Source organism: Carlito syrichta, unplaced genomic scaffold (genome assembly GCF_000164805.1).
Source record: "Carlito syrichta isolate Samal-C Ts95f unplaced genomic scaffold, Tarsius_syrichta-2.0.1 Scaffold307345, whole genome shotgun sequence".
Classification (NCBI taxonomy): Eukaryota; Metazoa; Chordata; class Mammalia; order Primates; family Tarsiidae; genus Carlito; species Carlito syrichta.
In genome coordinates, this window is record NW_007251441.1 from 219,278 (window position 1) to 229,085 (window position 9,808).

The 9,808-nt window shown below is 37.1% G+C and overlaps 1 pseudogene; it reads right to left on the reverse strand.

Moving 5' to 3' along the window:
- Positions 1-9,388: 9,388 nt before the first annotated feature.
- On the reverse strand, positions 9,389-9,726 carry LOC103266827 (annotated as a pseudogene).
- Between the last annotated feature and the right edge of the window lie 82 nt (positions 9,727-9,808).

Genomic DNA, 9,808 nt, shown 5'->3' on the forward strand with positions numbered 1-9,808 from the left:
AGCCACTGCTCTCCAACCTGGGCGACAGAGTGAGACTTCACCTCAAAAGAGGTGGAGTCTCACTCTGTCGCCCAGGCTGGAGTGCAGTGGCGCATCACGGCCACTCCCACATTGACCTGCTGGGCTCCGGCAATCCTTCTGCCCCTCAGCATTCCAAGTAGACAGAACTACAGGCACGCACTACCACACCGGCTAATTTTTTATTTATTGTAAGGACGAGGTCTCACCAGGTTGCCCAGGCTGGTCTGGAACCCACAGGCTCAGGCAACCCACTTGTCTTGGCCTTCCAAAGTGCTTGAATTTCAGGTTGAGCCACCGAGCCTGGCCAAATATTTTTTTTAGATGATCAAGCTTTCAAGAAATATGGGATTTTGTAAAGAGACCAATCCTACAACTGAATGGCATTTCTGAGAAGAAGAAAATGGAAAGAACCTGAAAGTATTATATCTGAATATATCACCAAACAAAACTTTCCAATCTTGCTAGAGAAATCAACATGCAGATACAAGAAATTCAGAGAATTCTTGTGCAATACTATGTGAGATGGCCATCCCCAGGGTACATAGTCATCAGACTTTCCAAGGTCAATGCAAAAGAAAAAAAATCATACAGGTAACTAGAGAGACAGGCCAGACCACTTACCAAGGAAGACTCATCATACTAACAACAGATATCTAAGTAGAAACCTTATAAGCCAAAAGTGATTAAGAGCCCATTTTCGGGGACTTTTTGGGTTTTTTTTTTTTTCTTTCTTCTTTTTCTTTTTTCTTTCTTTTTTTTTTTTTTTTTGAGTTGGGTTCTCACTCTGTCACCCAGGCTGGAGTACAGTGGCACCATCACAGCTCACCTCAGCCTTGACCTCCTGGGCTCAGGCAATCCTTCCATCTCAGTCTCCCAAGTAGCTAAAACAACAGGTACATGCCACCACATCCTGCTAATTTTTTGAGTATTTGTAGAGACAAGGTCTCACTGTTTCCCAATCTGGTCTCAAACTCCTGAGCTCAAGCAGCCTCCCACCTCAGCCTTCCAAAGTGATGGGATTACAGGTACAAGCCACTGTGCTCAGCCCCATTTTTAGTATTCTTAAAGAAAATAAATTCCAACCAAGAATTTATTTTCCTTCCAAACTGAGCTCCATAAACAAAAGAGAAATAAAGTCTTTCATAGGCAAGCAATCACTAAGGAAATCTGTTACTACCAGACCAGCCCTACAATAAATGCTTAAGGGAGTTCTAAACATGGAAATGAAAGACCAATACTGCCTAACCCAAAAGTACATGTAAGCACATAGCACCTATAGAGCAACCACAAAACTGAACCTACAAAACAACTGGCTAGCAACAATGATAGGAGCAAAACCCCACAAACCAATAGTAATATTGAATGTCAATGGCTTAAATGACATACTTAAAAGACACAGAGTGGTAAATTGAATTCGAAAAAACAAAACTTATCTTTGTGCTGTCTTTAGGAGACCCATTTCACTTCGAATGAACCCATATTTCCAGGTAAAGGGATGGAGAAAGATCTACCATGCAAATGGAAACAAAAAAAGAGCAGGGGTCACTATTCTTGCATCAGATAAAACAAACTTTAAACCAACAACAGTTTTTTTTTCAACAAGACAATGAAGGTCATAATGATATAGGGTTCAGCTTAACAAGATATCTTAACTATTATACACACACACTCACACACACACACACACACACACACACACACACACACACACACCATTGGAGCACCAAGATTTAGAAAACAATTACTACTGTACCTCAGAGAAGACTTAGACAACCATAAAATAATAGTGGGAGACTTCAAAACCCCACTAACAGCTTTAGGCAGAACACTGAAGCAAAAATCTAACAAAGAAATGCTGAACTTAAATTCAACACTTGAATACTTTACCCAACAACCATAGAATATAATTTTTTCTTATATGCACATGGAACATATTCTAAAACCAATCACATGCGCCATCATAAAGCATGTCTTAATAAGTTTCAAAACATTGAACTTATACCAAGCATCTTACCTGACCACAGCAGAATGAAAATATAAATCAATGCCAAGGAGAACCCCCAAAACTACACAAATACATGAAAACTAAACAACTTACTCCTGAATGATAATGATTTGGGGACAAACTGCAAAACCAGGACAGAAATTTAAAAATTCTTTGAAACAAGTGAAAATAAAGACACAATATATCAAAACTTTCAGGATGCCACAAAAACAATACCTAGAGGAAAATTTATAGAAATAAATGAGCATACAAGAAGATAGAAAAATCACTAATAACAATCTAACATCGCACCTAATGGAACTAGAAAAACAAGAACAAACTGAACCCAAAACTAGCAAAAGAAAAGAAATAACCAAAATTAAAGCAGAAATACATGAAATTGAAACAAACAAAAATCATACAAAGGATCAATGACATGAAAACCCGGTTCTTAATAGACCACTGGCCAGATTAGAGAGAGAGAAAAAATGAATATGAATATCCAAAAAAGTACAATCAGGAATGAAAAAGTCAACATTACAACTGAGCCTACAGAAATACAAGAAACTTTCAGAGATTACTATAAGTAGGTATATGCATACAAAGTAGAAAATCTAGAGGAAATGGATAAATTCCTAGAAACACACAACCTCCCAAGATTGAAACAGAAATAAACTGAAACCCTGAACAAATGAATAATGAATGACAAAATTGTATCAATAATAAAATACCTACCAATCAAAAAAAAGTCCTGGACCAGATGGATTCACAGCCAAATGCTGTCAGATGTACAAGAAAGAGCTGGTACCAACCCTATTATTCCAAAAAATCAAAAAAGACGAACTTCTTCCTAATTCATTCTATGAAGCCAATATCACCCTGATACCAAAATCTGGAAAAGGCACAGTAAAGAAAGAAAACTATAGGCAATATCCCTGATGAACATAGACACAAAAATCCTCAATAAAATATTAGCAAACTGCATTCAACAGCACATCAAAAAGATAATTCACTATGATCAGGTGAACTTTATTCCTGGGCTGCAAGGTTGCTTCAACATATGCAAATCAATAAATGTGATTCACCATGTAAAAATAATTAAAGACAAGAGTCTTGTGATCATCTCAATGGATGCAGAGAAAGCATTCAATAAAATTCAGCATCCTTCATGATAAAAACTCTCAACCATCTAGGTGTTGAAGAAACATACCTCAATATCATAAGAGCCATATATAACAAACCCACAGCCAACATCATACTGAATGGGCAAAAGTTGGAAGCATTCTCACTAACAACTGGAGCACGACAAGTATATTCACTCTCACTATTCCTATTTAAAATAGTACTGGAAGTCCTAGCCAAAGCAATCAGCAAGATAAAGAAATAAAGTAATGAAGTCAAATTATCTCTCTTCACAGACAAGGTGATTCTATATCTAGAAAACCCTAAAGATCCCACCAAAGACGCCTAGACCTGATAAGCAATTTCAGTAATGTCTCAGGATGCAAAATCAACATTCAAAAATCAGCAGCATTTCTATACACCAACAACTTTCAAAGTAAGAACCAAAGCAGGCCAGGTGCAGTGGCTCACGCCTATAATCCCAGCACTTTGGGAGGCAGAGGTAAGAGGATTGCCAGAGCCTACAGGTTTGAGCCCAACCCTGACAACTTGGTGAGACCTCATCTCTACAATAAATTAAAAAATTAGCCGGGCATGGTGGCATGTGTCTATAGTTCCAGCTACTTGGAAGGCTGATGTGGAAGGATCACCTGAGCTCAGCAGGTCAAAGCTGCAGTGGCCGGAAGCATGACACTGCCCTCCAGACTGGGTGACAGAGTGAGACTCCAACTCAAAAAAAAAAAAAAAAGAAAAGAAAAGAACCAAATCAAGAACACAATCTCATTGATAATAGTCACAAAAATAAAATAACACAAAACCTGGAAATTTATCTAACCAAGAAGGTGAAAAATATCTACAATGATAACTACAAAACATTGCTGAAAGAAATCAAAGGTGACACAAACAAATGGAAAAGCATTCCATGTTCATAGATTGGAAGAATCAATATTATTTAAATGTCAATACTGCCCAAAGCAATCTCTAGATTCAACACAATCCCTATCAAACTACCAGCATCATTTTCACAGAATTAGAAAAAAACAATTTACAAATTCATATGGAAGCAAAAAAAAAAAAGCCCAAATAGCCAAAGCAATTCTAAGCAAAAAGAACCAGAGGCATCACATGGTCAGATTTCAAATTTTATTGCAAGGTTATAGCAACCAAAACAGTATGATACTGGTACAAAAATAGACACATAGACCAATGGAACAAAATAAATAACTCATAAAATAAAGCTTCTTACCTACAACCGGTGTTCAACAAAGTTGACAAAAATAAACATTGGAGAAAGGATATCTTATTCAATAAATGTCTTGGAAAACTGGTTATAGAGAAGAAGAATGAGACTGAACCCCTACCTCCCACCATATACAAAAATTAACTCAAGATAGATTAAATGTATGACCTCAAACTACAAAAATCTTGGAAGAAAACCCAGGAAATACTCTTCTCAACATTGGCCTAGACAAAAAATTTATGTGTAAGTTCTCAAAAACAAATGTAGGAAAAAAAAAAAAAGATAAGTGAGACCTAAAAGCTTCTGCATAGCAAAATAAACTACCAACAAAGTAAATAGACAACCTACAGCATGGGAGAAAATATCTGCAAACTATACACCCAACAAAGAGCTAATATCCAAAATCTGTAAGGAACTTAAATCTATAAGAAAAAATCAAATAACCCCATTTAAAAGTGGGCAAAGGACATGAACAGACACATCTCAAAAGATGACATACAAGTGCCCGGCAAACATATGAAAAAGTGCTCAACATCACTAGTCATCAAAGAAATGCAAATTAAAACTACCATGTGGTATCACCGCATACAAGTAAGAATGGCTATTATTGCTTAGTCAAAAAACAATAGATATCATCAAAGTTGTGGTGAAAAAGGAATGCTCATACACTGTTGGTGGAAATGTAAGCTACTTCAGCCCCTGTGGAAAACAATTTGGAGATTTATCAAATAACTAAATGTGGATTTGCCATTCAACTCAGCAATCCCACTGCTGATTATATACCCAAAGGCACATAAATTGTTTACCAAAAGACACCTACACAGGCATGTATGTCACAGTGCTATTCACAGTGCTATTCACAGTGCTATTCACATTGGCAAAGACATACAATCCACCTAAGTACCTATCGGTAGCAGGTAAAGAAAATGTGGTACTTATATACCATATGTTTGAATACTAAACAGTCAATAAAAAAGGCTGAAATCATTTCCTTTGCAGCGACATGGATGTAGCTGGAGGCTATTATTCTAAGTGAATTAAAGCAGAAACAGAAAACCAAATACTATATGTTGTCACTTATAAATGGGAGTTAAACACTGGACACGTGGACATAAAGACAGGAACTTCTAGGGACACTAGGGACTTCTAAAGCGGGGAGAAAAAGAGGTGAGCAAAGGTTGACAAACTGTGAGGCACCCTGTTCACTAGTTGAGGGATGGTTCAACAGAAGCTCAAACCTTATCCACATGCGATATACCCATGTGACAACCCTGGATATGTACTCCCTGAATCTAAAATAAGAAGAAAAACTCCTTTCTTTTATTTATTGCCAAGTTAGGTTTCAAATAGAGGCCAATGACAAGGCCCTTCAGAATTGGGCAGAAATGAAATATACCATCAAAATGATATAATGGACGTTGGAGACTCAGGTAGAAGGGTAGAGGGCTAAAAATTACCTATTAGGTACAATGTGCACCAGTGGGGATGGTGGGTACACTTAACATACAGAACTAGAAAAAACAATCCTAAAATTCATATGGAACCAAAAAAGAGCCAGAATAGCTAAAGCAATACTAAGCAAAAAGAACAAAGCTGGAGACATCACATTACCTGACTTCAAATTATACTGCAAGGTTGTAGTAACCAAACAACATGGTACTGATACAAGAGCAGATACATGGACCAATGGAACAGATTAGAGAATATAGAAATAAAATAAACCCAAAGGCCTACAACCAACTGATCTTTGACAAAACAGACAAAAACATATACTGGAAAAAGGACATCCTATTCAACAAATAATGCTGGGAAAATTGGATAGCTACATGCAGAAACCTGAAACTCGATCCCTATCTCTACCCATGTACAAAATTAACTCAAGATGGATTAAAGACATAAATGTCAGGTATGAAACTATAAACATCCTAGAAGAAAACCCAGGAAAATTTATTCTAGACATCAACCTAGACAAAGAATTTATGTCTAAAGCCCCAAAAGCAAATGCAACAAAAACAAAAATAAATAAGTGGAACTTAATTAAACTAAAAAGCTTCTGCACAGGAAAAAGAAAAAATCAACAAAGCAAACAGGCAACTACAAAATGTGAGAAGATATTCGCAAACTATACATCATACAAAGGACTAATATCCAGAATCTACAAAGAATTCAAACAAAATAGCAAGAAAAAGCAAATAATCCCATTAAATTGTGGTCAAATGACATGAAAAGAAATCTCAAAAGAAGATGGCCAACAAATATATGAAAAACATTCAACATCACTAATCATCAGGGAATTGCTAATTAAAACCACAATGGGATACCTACCACCTTATACCAATCAGAATGGCCATTATTTAAAAAAAAAAAAAAAATAGATTCTGGTATAGAGGCAGAGAAAAGGAAATGCTTATACACTGTCGGTGGGAGTGTAAATTAGTACAACCTCTATGAAAATCGTATGGAAATTTCTCAAAGAACTAAAAGAAGATCTACTATTTGATCCAGCAAACCCACTATAGTATCTACTCAAAAGAATAGAACTCGTTATATTAAAAAGACACCTGCATTCACATGTTCATCACAGCACAATTCACAATTGTAAAGATGTGGAATCAACCTAAATGTCCATCAGCCAATCAGTGGATAATGAAAATGTGGTGTATATATACACCATGAGATGCTATTTAGCCATCAGAAAGAATGAAATCATGTCTTTTACAGCAACTGGATAGAATTGGAAAACATCATCCTAAGTAGACTAACTTAAGAACAGGAAACCAAACACCACATGTTCTGACTTATAAGTGGGAGCTAAACTAAGGATCTGCAAAGGCAGGCATAGAGAATAGTATAATGGACACTGGAGACTCAGAAGAAGGAGGGGCTAGAGAGGAGGGGAGAAGTAACCTATCTGGTACAATGTGCACAGGTGGCGGTAGTGGGCACACATAAAGCCCAGACTTTTTCACCACTATATAATGCAACCACGTCTCCAAAAACTATTTGTACCCCCCTAAAGCTATTGAAATAAAGAAAAATAATAATAAAAATAAAATAAATGACAAATAATTTTAAAATCACCTGCCAGCATAAATCATAACAGAAGTTCCAAGACACAGAGGACAATGAAAAGAAGAAAAACATGAGAAAGAGAGAGATGAATACATAGGTGAATAAACTGATAGACATGCATACACATATAGATATATAAATATATCATGATAATATATGTAAATGAATAATGATATATAGGAATGTATATTAAAATGTGAATAAGTTAACATTAATTGAACTATGAAATAGGTACTTTTTTTAAAGTATTTTTTTCATAAAGTAACTAATATAACCCTCACAAAATTCCTATGAAGTTGGAACTAGGGAAAGTAGAATGGAAAACATAATCATCAACCACCAAAGAAAGGAAAAAGAAAACAACATATGAAATCCCATTTCCCCAAGGAGAAAACTGAAGTACAAAGCGATTAAGTAATTAATCCATAGTCACAAAATTAGGAAATGACAGAGCCAGGATTTAAATCCAAGCAATCTGACTTCAGATTCAAAGTTTTTAAACTCAGCATTTCCAGATTATTCTCAAATAGGGTCTTTTGAAGAAGAAGCATTCCACAAGGAGAAATTATAGCAGAAACACAGGATCAAAAGTGCTTTCAGATATTGGAGTTGAGAGTCAAAGTTGGGATATGAGAAGGATATAAAGTTCCAAAGGTCTCATTTGCTGGGAGGAAAGACGGAAGGATGAGTAAGTGTGTTCTAAAGAGTCAGCGAATCCAGGTGGGCAGAAAGCATGGTGAAGTATAAAGGGCATCTTGATAAGGAAAATAACTGGTATCTTGTTTTCAAAAATGAGACATGCATGTAATTATAAGGAACAAGAAGGGGAAGTAGAATGGAAAACATAATCATCAACCACCAAGGAAAGGAAAAAGAAAACGACATATGAAATAAATAGCAAATATAAAAGCAAATATAAGAAATAAAATCTAAAACATCAGTCATTAAATTACAAAGTAGACTGTAATAAATAAAATAACTATTAGCTATACACTAATTGCAAGAAAGACACATGAAACAAAGTGATAAGGAAGATTTGCATCTGTAAGGACAAAGGAGTGCATCTAATCTCAATCCTTCCAGAACCTACAGCAAAAGATTTTGTAATTAAAAGGTACAGAGCCTTAAGAACATGAAAGATTGGAGAGGAGGCCACACAAGTTTGGGTTTGGAAAGCAGATGTAAGAATGACAGATGGTTTAGCACACCAGATGGTTTAAACGGTCTGTGGAGAAGATCGAGAACCAACTTGATGTGCAAAGCAAAATCCTGAAAAGGCTCAGGAATTGGCGGCATTAGGTACCTCTGAACGTGGGGGCAAAGTGAGGAACCAAAATAAGGACGAGCGGATATCTGCTTAAGTCACAGTCCAGGTCCTTAAATCCCTGTCTCCTCCACACTCCTTTCCTCACCCCAATACAAGAGTAGCGTTTTATTTCCTGGAGAAGGGGAAGGAAAGGTCATCAGCATTCACCAGCCTGGACATCGGGAAGATTATGGGAAAGTACAGTCTTCTGGATCTTCTCAACATCCACAAGGCTGATAGTCAAGTCCATATTCTCCAGGCAGGATATTGAAGATTTTTCTCAGGAGAATCCGACAAGAGGATAGATCTAAACATGTTGATGTGCAGGGGATTGGAACAGGGAGAGTGGAGGAGTGAGGTGGGGGCAGCTCCCAACACATCTGAACAGTAGGATCACCCTACGCTCTACAAGCCCACCAAGTGCACTCAGAACTTCCAACCAGCATCTTTTTTTGAAGTATAAAATAAACGGTTTTTTTAGACGAACTCATTTGACACATTAAATTAGGCAAAGAAATATAGACGCAACTGTATAAAAATAATCACATTCTCTTACTACTTGGACACACAGCAGCGGCCAAAATAATGAATTGTAGAATGGATCCCAGGATTTAATGCAAAAAACACCCTGCACAGAAAAATTTTAGGCTTCTAACTTCACCGAGTCCAGGATTAAACGTGCTTCTTTATATTCCTCAGCTTTCTCCAAGTCTTTTTCACTTTCTAACACCTGCTTTTTCACCATCTAACATCGGCATCTGCTGCTTCCAACCTGCGCTGGCAATCTGGGATCATCATCCAGGACTGCAGCAGGGTCTCTGCCTGCTTTTTAATGGCCTCATTTTCGCCATCTTCATCTATCATTTTTTCAATCTTTTCTTCTTGTTGCTTTGCTTCCTTTGCATACATCACTTTTTCTTTGACCAATCGCTTCACCAAGCCGGTCATGATCTTGATCTGCCTCAGGCAAGGATGGGCCATGGTCGCTGGAGCCCTGTAAGGAGGAGACCCCAGCAACCGTGGACTGCGAAGGCAGGGAGGAGAGGGCGTGGCCGCGGCGGGG